Source organism: Onychostoma macrolepis, chromosome 16, assembly GCF_012432095.1.
Source record: "Onychostoma macrolepis isolate SWU-2019 chromosome 16, ASM1243209v1, whole genome shotgun sequence".
NCBI classification, from domain to species: Eukaryota; Metazoa; Chordata; class Actinopteri; order Cypriniformes; family Cyprinidae; genus Onychostoma; species Onychostoma macrolepis.
In genome coordinates, this window is record NC_081170.1 from 12950414 (window position 1) to 12959545 (window position 9132).

Below are 9132 nucleotides of genomic sequence, written 5' to 3' on the forward strand. Positions count from 1 at the left end.
CTGCATAGACAGTAATGCAACTGACATGTTCAAGGCCCAGAAAGGTAGTAAGGACATCTTTAAAATAGTCCATGTGACATGGGTGACTTCCACCGAGATACGCAACCAGTGTACACTTTACTATCCCATGAGGCCACAGGAGAAGTTTTGTGAATGGCAGGCCATGTGACAATGACAACATGGCAAATGTAGTACGTCTGGATTACATTCATACTACACGCGTTCATATATAGAACACACTTTTTTAAGCAGTTGAAATTACTTTTTCAAAAGAAGTACTTCTGATAGTATGCGATTTCAAAAGCAGCTTTTGCTAATAGTCAAAACTGGCAATGTCAAGCTACATGTATGCTAACCACTCGGACATCTGCTATTATCTATTATCTACACCATGCTTTGTGGCTCTCATTTGGAGCTACACTTCACTTCACTTCCTTCCTGACCTCCTAAAAATAGGCAGCAATCTCTCGACATGGGATGCTCAACTCAATTGATTTCAGTACATTTAATTTTAGCATATTGCTAAGCTAATGGTGTGATACTCCGTTAGTAATGCTACCTCTCTGAAATGAGTTTTTGTAGGGTGGGATGTCAAGTACATTTAAGAATAAAAATGAACAGAATATACAAAATATGCAAACTTATCTACAACAAATATTTTTAAATTAAAAATGGATTGATTTTACTTTTTGTGACCCTATGACACAAAAAATAACAACAGAACGAGTGGTAGATCAAAGTAAAGCATAAAACAGCTTTGGAGATGTACAAATGGTAAATTAGAAGCACAATTATGATTTATAAGAGCAAACTCCTATGCACTTGAAACATTTACTGATGTTTCCCTATAACATCCACAAACCCTCTGGAACATCGCAATGTGTATTGATTACATATCATGCCTTCAGAGTGCTCACTCTAGTGTGCACTAGAATATGTAGAGTGTGCATCAGCGTCAATGGTGCTGTAGCTTTGAGCAGGATGTCGACACTTTAATCTAGTTGGTGGGAAGGAAAAAGAGTGGCATGAAAGGAAACGAGGAGAACCAGAGAAGATGTGGCTCCTATAGGACCGACTAAAGCGTTAATGATAACCGTCGCTGCAGTGTGTGTGTGTGTGTGTTTGAGTGTGTCACTGTGTTGCCTGTGAAAGGCTAATGACCTCCTCAACACCTTACAAAAGCACACGCAGTTGATTTTATATATACTTCAGCTGCCTTGAGCACACACTTTCACCTTGCCTCAAACACAGTTTTATGCACACATGCACATACACGCTGACACAGAGGTGTAAGTGGCAGAAACATTATGAGCTACAATGGTAGTTGAAGGTGAACCTGAGTTAAGCAGACGATGAATAGAGGGGTCTTGATTTCAGATGACCCCACCTCAGGCGGTAGAGCAACTGTGTGTGCGCACACTTCTCTTCCATAGAAAAATAAATGCAGATAGTTATCACCTACACAATACTAGGAAATGATACAGGCCAAGGCTGTAAAAGTAGCTATACACATTTATTATAAAATGGACTGTTTTGTCTTCCAACAAAAAGGAACCAAAAATACTGATTGTGATTATACAATATATTGCAATCACTGCAGAGACTTTTGCCCAGTCAAATGTTCTCCACAATAAAGTTGTGGTCACATTTACTGGTGTTCAGCAAGATTTTGCAGTTAAATCAGTCATTTCAATATGCAGATTTATTTGCGTGTGTGTCTGTGTTTAATTTCAAGCAAATTTGCCAAAAGATTTCATACAGTGACCAAGAGAAAGCTGCTTGGTTTGAAAGTGACTGCTGTGTGAGCTGTGTGAATGTGCAACTGACCAAAAGAATCATGGTTTGTGGCTGTAGAACAAAAAAGGTGGATGAGCCCTTTGATATATCCCATCAAATCTTCCTGTTTCAATAGGAAATATGTCAAGAGGACAAAAAAACCTGTCCTAATTCAGCAATTTAATGTTTTTATGAAATCAATTTGCATTTAAATATTTAAAAAGTATTTTTATTGGATTTTTAAACCTAGATTTTTTTTAAACAACGACAAAAAAAAACTGTCCTACTTCAGCGATTTAATGTTAGTAATGTAAGTGGTTTAATGTTTTCATGAAATCAATTTGCATTTAAACATTTAAAATGTATTTTTATTGGATTTTAAACCTAGATTTAAAAAAAAAATACAATTTAATAATAAACATAATAAATATACAATTATTCTCACAGTTAATATGCTGTCAATACAATTATATAAAAAACCTTATATTCGCAATCACCATGTGTGAATACTTATGAATATAGATCAAGCTGATACTCCATAAATATATACACGAATACACACACACACACACACACACATATTCTTTCTAAGACTATGTTTAAAAACAAATGGTATATCGGTATAGTTTCAATAATTTTAAAATATCTAATGTTAAAACCAAACTTACACCCTTGATACCGACACTGACCAAGTGGACTAAAAATAACAAGTTTCCTTTTACTTCCATGTAATTTTGTACCTCGAGCTTCGACCGTAAAAATAACAGTTAGCCTTCACAGTTCCCCCTCCCTCCCTTCCTCCCTCTCTCTCTGTGTGGTGAATCTACCTTCCTGCCCCTGTGCCTCTTGTTAATTAATCACTGTGTTGTTAAAGAGTGCCGAGGCGGACTCCGAGCCTACTGATAATTAGGGATCTGTGTTCAGGGCTCGCAGTGAGAGGCGGGGTGCGAGCAAAAGCTAGAAGGCTGTGTGCGTGTGTTATGTGTGGCTCTATCTGAATATGTGTATCTGAGCGAGCCAGCTATGATCGTGCGTCGTGCGTTATATGAGAGTTTGTGTGTGGCGGTGGTAAAGTGGCACATTAGTATTCAGAGAAATCGCTGCGCCCCTGCTGTCCTGCTACTTCCTGCTCACCACCGGGCCAGCATTCAGCCGGGCACAGTCTACCAAAGCTCCCGCAGGGGGCACAAACATAACAGACCTCAATGTCCAAAGACCAGCCTGACCAACTTGACTATCAGTACCTCAGCTTGCTGCAATGCTATATTTGCTCGGGCTTAAAATTGCCTCATGACTGCACTGAACTATAAAACTATAACGCAAAATGCTTTTCAGATATGTTGAGTGTTTATGTATACAACAGAAAAAACTGAGCAAAAATCATCTTCTTTTAAAAACAAGTTTGAAGGATATGAGTAAAACTTTGGAGGTATTGTGTGCAAATGTGCAGGTAACAGAGTTTCCAGTATAATACTTTTTAGAACCTTTTTCAAGACCTTAAAATAAATAAAACTTAGAATAAGCTACAAAACAGTTTGCATTAATGTAAAAGCATATCATTGGCTTCAGCGCAAATACAAAAAGTACCCCACACGAAAATAAAAAACCCTAATATTTCATAAAAATGATAATAATAATTTTTCATTTAAAGTGTATTATTTTGTTTTACTTAGAAGTAATTTTTCAATAGTAACAATTTCAATTATATTTTTATTATTATTTTTTCTAATTATGTGACTGTGCAGGAATGTAATTTAAGACTTTTTAAATACTTTATAATGGCCTTAATTAAATTGACTTATTATTCTTTAAAACTTTTTAATTACCTAAAATGAAAAAATATAACATCTTAAGCGAAATCGGGCAAAAACTGGTGTGTCTATTGGGTCTTATTATTTGTCTATTATTAGTATATTATTATCTGTCAGCTTATTATTGAGCATTATTGCTGTACATACGTATACATACATAAACACACACCATAACAAACAAAAACACAATTTCTTTTAAAAGAAGGGGGACCAAATTTTCACTGTGGCATGACACAGCAATTAGCACACACTCTTCTGTCATGTTGAGCTCTGGTGCTCATTGAGGTGACAAAGGTTAAAGGTTCCGGTCTGCAACATTTCCAGATTCCTCTCCCAAATAATTTTCTGTCATTCCCTCTAATCTGTTTTAGAAAAAGAAGCAAAAGTGCAAAAAGAATTAGTCTTCGCACAATAGTCATCAGAACACATGCAGCAACAGAGATCATCTGTTATTGCAGGTTCTCGCTGTGACGATTCCCTTTGTGCTCTTCTATTGTCAGAACTCTAAATATTCTCCAAATTAATCGCTCGCTCTTTCCGTCGGTCTCCCTTCTCTCTCACTCCTGATTGCCGTATATGAGTGATAATGTTTTTAGCAGCTAGCGTCATGTTCAAATCTGTAATAACATTACACCAGCAGCCCCACTGATGGCAACATGCATCACCAAACACAAGCCATCTCAGTCATAAGTAAACAAAACTTCCATATGCAGAGTAAACACATCTATATACCCTAATGGCCTATAACAGCCCCCACATAGAGGCAATTTGCACACTAATTCATACACTTTACAAAGAAGAAACAGCGAGAACTAAGAACACAAGTGCATTGTTTATCAGGGTGCAACTGCGACCTTTCCCTCACATCATCAATAAAGACAATATCCAATATGTTGTAAGTATATCAAATTAGCCACAGTAACTTGTGCTATGCAAATGACATGTAGATTAAAAAAGGCAGATGTGGATAGTCTGGAAAACGTTCAGGGTTAGTTTAGGGAAAAATACGAAACTGATCTCGGATGAAAAGCCATCTTTCCACAGGTCATGTAATAAACATGATCCAGAACGGAGGTCAGGATTTCATGTAAGGGTTTCTTCAACCCTCAAGAACATCTCTGACATCCACGTTCACACACACACTTCAACACGGGGTCATGGCCATCGTTTCACTTTTATTCAGCTATTGTATTCACGGCTGCGATGTTGACAAATTTATTCTGAAATCCATTAGTCTCACAACGTGCTTTAAACGATGTGCCCATTAATGTCCACCGCTTTAATACAGCCAATACCCATCTGATAAATCAGGTTATCTCAGACACCTTCCAGATGCCGTGAAGAGCGGAAATTAGGGAATTATTAACTATCTCCAGTACATGTGTGAGTGTGTGTATGAGTGGAAGATAGAAATATGAGAAAGTGAGAGAGGGGAAAGAGAGCAGCATAGTAGTATTAGTAAAAAAAAAAAAAAAAAAAGTCCACTGCAATTCCGTAATTAGATTTGAATTTGAATTGAGGTAGAAAACTGGAAGCAGAATTCAAATGTGAATTTCTGAGATATTTAGGGGGGAAAGAATGTATACTACAGCACATATCAGGGAATGTATAATTTGTGAAAATTAATAATTAAATGTTTGGAACAAAAATGACCAGAAATGAACATAAAAGCAGTTGTAATAGAAAATAGGAATGAAATCCTTTTCAATTGTTCCAATTTTAAAATATTTTTGAACAGTTGGTAACCAGTTAATAACGATCATGACTGATCTAGTAAGAAATATTTCTCTGAAAACTTTCAGAATGTTGTTCCAAACCTGTATGATTTTCCCTGTGGAAAAAAAAAGAAAATCAATTTTGAAAACTGTCTCAGTGTTGATTGTCCACACAATGGAAGTCAATGGTAACCAAAGCTGTTTGGTTAGCAACATTCTTAAAACATTTTTGGGTGAACTATTCATTTAACCATTTGGACAACTAACACTAAACAACACTAAAGAATCTACAGAAATTTGTTTCTAATCTATGGTTGCAGTTCAGTGAATTCATCTTTCTGTCATTCAAATTTTAAACAGATTCAATTCAGATTCAATTAATTCAATTCAAATTCACACTCAAAAATAGAAAGGGAGCCAGTTCTTCGAATCTGAATTTTGACTTTGGCACATTGAGTCATGGTGCTCATACAGGTGACTTGAGTTCGAATCCACCATTCATCTATCTCCATATCATGATCTGTTCTACTATTTTCTACTACTACATTCAAGATCTCTTCTACTACTTTAATAGAAATAAAAATGGTCTTTTAAAAGTATGTTGAATATCATTAACATAATATTATGACATGATATGTAATAAATAAAAACGTGTGTGCGTTGAGTGTGCTTGCTCAGTTACAGCTCTTCGGAGACTGCCGACGGTCATCACAACTTAAATAAATGTGGTTAATCGAGTCTAGGCTGGAATTAGCAGCGTTACAGTGTTGTGACGTGTGTGAATGTATAATTATGGATGCGTGTGCGGTGGCTCACTCCGTTAATGAGGCGCTGGAAGGGGGCTGCAGCAGCTGGCAGGAAGCACGGGGGAGCTGAGGAACATCTGCAGGGGGCACAGCGCCGCTCTCAAACACACGTACAGGAGATCAGCACCTAGCACACACCCACCGACACCAGCCCGACCGCCGTCGCCATAGCAACCGCGCGCCGGCCATGTCACCCGCAACGTAAGGAGAGAAAACAAACTAGCGCTAATCTCACCGAATAATTTCAATCTTGTATGGCTTTACTTTTCAGGATCAGCAACAAGGCCCGGAGTGGGCATATGGAGCATGTGAAAACACTAAATAGGAAGGTCAAAGGTTAGAAAAACGCGTCCTTGAATATGTTCAATCTAGAGCTTTCCGCTGCCAAGCGTTGGGTCAAGCACCAGCTGCAGGAGAGCTCTGATGCATTCACACTACCTGACTAATTCAGCCCTAAACTGCCAAAAGTGCTACATATGCAAAGTACTAGATAACTGTGCTCCAAAGACACACACTGAACAGCAAACACAGACGAAATACAAGATATACATTCATATTGATCAATAAAGCTGCCACATAGGCTGGGGCGCAGCCTATCGATCCTCATCTCCCCCCCAAGTCAACACTTGGCCTTTGACCCCCATGTGAACTTATAGAGTACATATACATAGAAACACATGCCCTCTATTCATTACACTTTATTGGGTCTGTACGTGTCAGTCACAAAAGCTAACAGTTATGCCTGGTGGAACTGTGAAAACTAAAATATCATTGAAAACAGAGGTGTTGTTTACTGTGTTCTCGAAAAATGCTTTTTATTTTAGGCATAATGTGCTGGGAAAAGCACAAAAGGTTTCTTCTGAGGGAAGATAAGGGGTGTTTGTAGAAGAGGTCTAGCAGTGGCTGCCATTATGTGTGAAGAACATAGCTCTGAGGATATTTACCACTGTGAGATGAATTTCTAGACTGTTTAGCGGTGTGTGAATCTTTTCCAGGTGAGAAGTTACTCTAAACAGGTTCATTGAGGTCATAATTTTGTCGATAATATGCTTTGATAGTATTTGTGCCACAGCTTTTCATGGACTTAGCACTAGCTTAAAGTTAAGAGTCACTTTTTTTAAATGTATATTCCTGGTCATATTGAGAACAATTCACTATTCATTATATGTAGTTTCCTTTTGCAATGTTTAATCAAAATATGACGGCTAAATAAAACTGGATAATGTTTGCCAACAGCCAAGTATTTAACCTGTTTTAGCAACCACAAATTCAGTCTGGCTCCATTCTGGCATGTGAAGCTCACTTTTCACAATCTGATCAATTCTAAAAGGATTAAATAAAATGTCCCACACTTTTTGTGTGTGTGTTTTTGAAGTTGGGAAGCATTCATGATAACGCAAACCATATACTGTAAAGACATACACTTTCTGCCTTGCCACTTTAACCCATACTCTGTAAGAAACCTTCACCAAGTTCTTAAAACATTTGTGTTTAGACACTGTTTTTATGTGTAAATTCTGGTTTATTTAAAGACATTTTTCAGCTACAGTAGTCAATATTTGGTTATATTTACATTTAGCTGATGTTTTATATCCAAGACAAGTAAACTTAGCCTTGAAAAAGTTCCCTTCGGAGAAGCCGGAGGTTTAGTGTTTTGCTCAAGGTCACATTGGCATCTCTCCAGTTCATGGATCATTCCTGGGGTTTGAACCTAGGGCCTTTGGGTTACCACCAGCCCATATCTTCTACAACCACATTTCCAATTTCTACCAACCTAGTTTCAAATTCAGACCGGAGTTTGAGTTTAGGTTTTTGTTTTGTCTTGCTTTTTTCTTTACTTTAACTTGCTAACACACACACAAAAAAATGTTCTTGCTACGAGCAATATTTCATTTCACATTAAAAGGGCATTTTTTGCACTTAAATAGACTAAAGTTTTTTAAAAGTTTTTTTAATTTTCACAACAGTTAATTAAATTGAAAAGTGATATTTACAATGCTACAAAATACTTTTATTAAATACTTTTAACTCTTTAAAAAAATAAATAAAAAGAAAAAATTATCACAGGTTTTACTGAAATATTACACAGAACAAATGCTTATTATTTATTTGTATTACTAATATTATTTATAAAATTATGATAAGAAATGTTTCTTGAGCACCCAATCAGCATATGAGAATGATTTGTAAAGGATCATGTGACACTGAAGACTGGAGTAATAATGCTGAAAATTCAGCTTTGCCATCACAAGAACAAATTGCATTTTAAAATATATTAAATTATTTAAAAATTTTATAATTTCTCACAGTATTACTGCTTTAAATTAGCTGATCAAATTAATGCAGCCTTGGTGAGCATAAGAGACAGCTTTCAAAAATATTAAGAAATCAAAGATCACAAACTTTTGAACAGTAGTGTTGAAGAAAAAAAATGAAAAACAAACAGAAACCTTTGTTATATTGTTTAAAATATATATAAATAACAACTGAAACAGAAATATTAATATCTAGAGAATAATTACTGTAAATTTAATGTAAAATTTGACTAATTCTTAAAGAAAAACAAGCTATTGTTTTATACACTGTCAAAATGTTACTGCACAGCTACATTGTGTCAACCATCTCACCATCAGTTTTATCTAATACATGGGTATTAAGGACAAGTTGATCTACTTGATTAATAATAAATGTTAATATTAATAATCCGACAGTGAAATCCTCAGAGGTGCTGATAATGTGGATGGGCAATTGTAAAAAAAGCGTGATCAGCCATTAATGATTGACTGCAAGTGAGATTCAGCACTGGGATCAAATACAGCATACTTCTGAATAATAGAGATGCCAGGAGGTCTACCCCATTCCCAAGTGGGTGAGACACATCGAGAGGGGCCAGAAAACCAGAGGTTTTAACACACGCTTACCCTGAGGAGTGTGTGCGGCTGTATGAGCGTGTATCTGTGTTGGCGTCATTAATGTGTGTCAGTCATCAATAATGCAGATCCTCAGTCGTCTGCTCATCAAAGC

The 9132-nt window shown here is 36.5% G+C and overlaps 1 protein-coding gene across 8 annotated transcripts in view; it reads right to left on the minus strand.

Moving 5' to 3' along the window:
- The window catches only part of LOC131522542 (uncharacterized), a 45308-nt gene extending 38593 nt beyond the window's left edge, over positions 1 to 6715 (minus strand). For all 8 annotated transcript variants that reach the window (XR_009266553.1, XR_009266550.1, XR_009266548.1 and 5 more), the window contains exon 1: positions 6119 to 6715. The gene's annotated coding sequence lies outside the window, so the exon portion shown is untranslated. The remainder of the gene's footprint in view (positions 1 to 6118) is intronic.
- Between the last annotated feature and the right edge of the window lie 2417 nt (positions 6716 to 9132).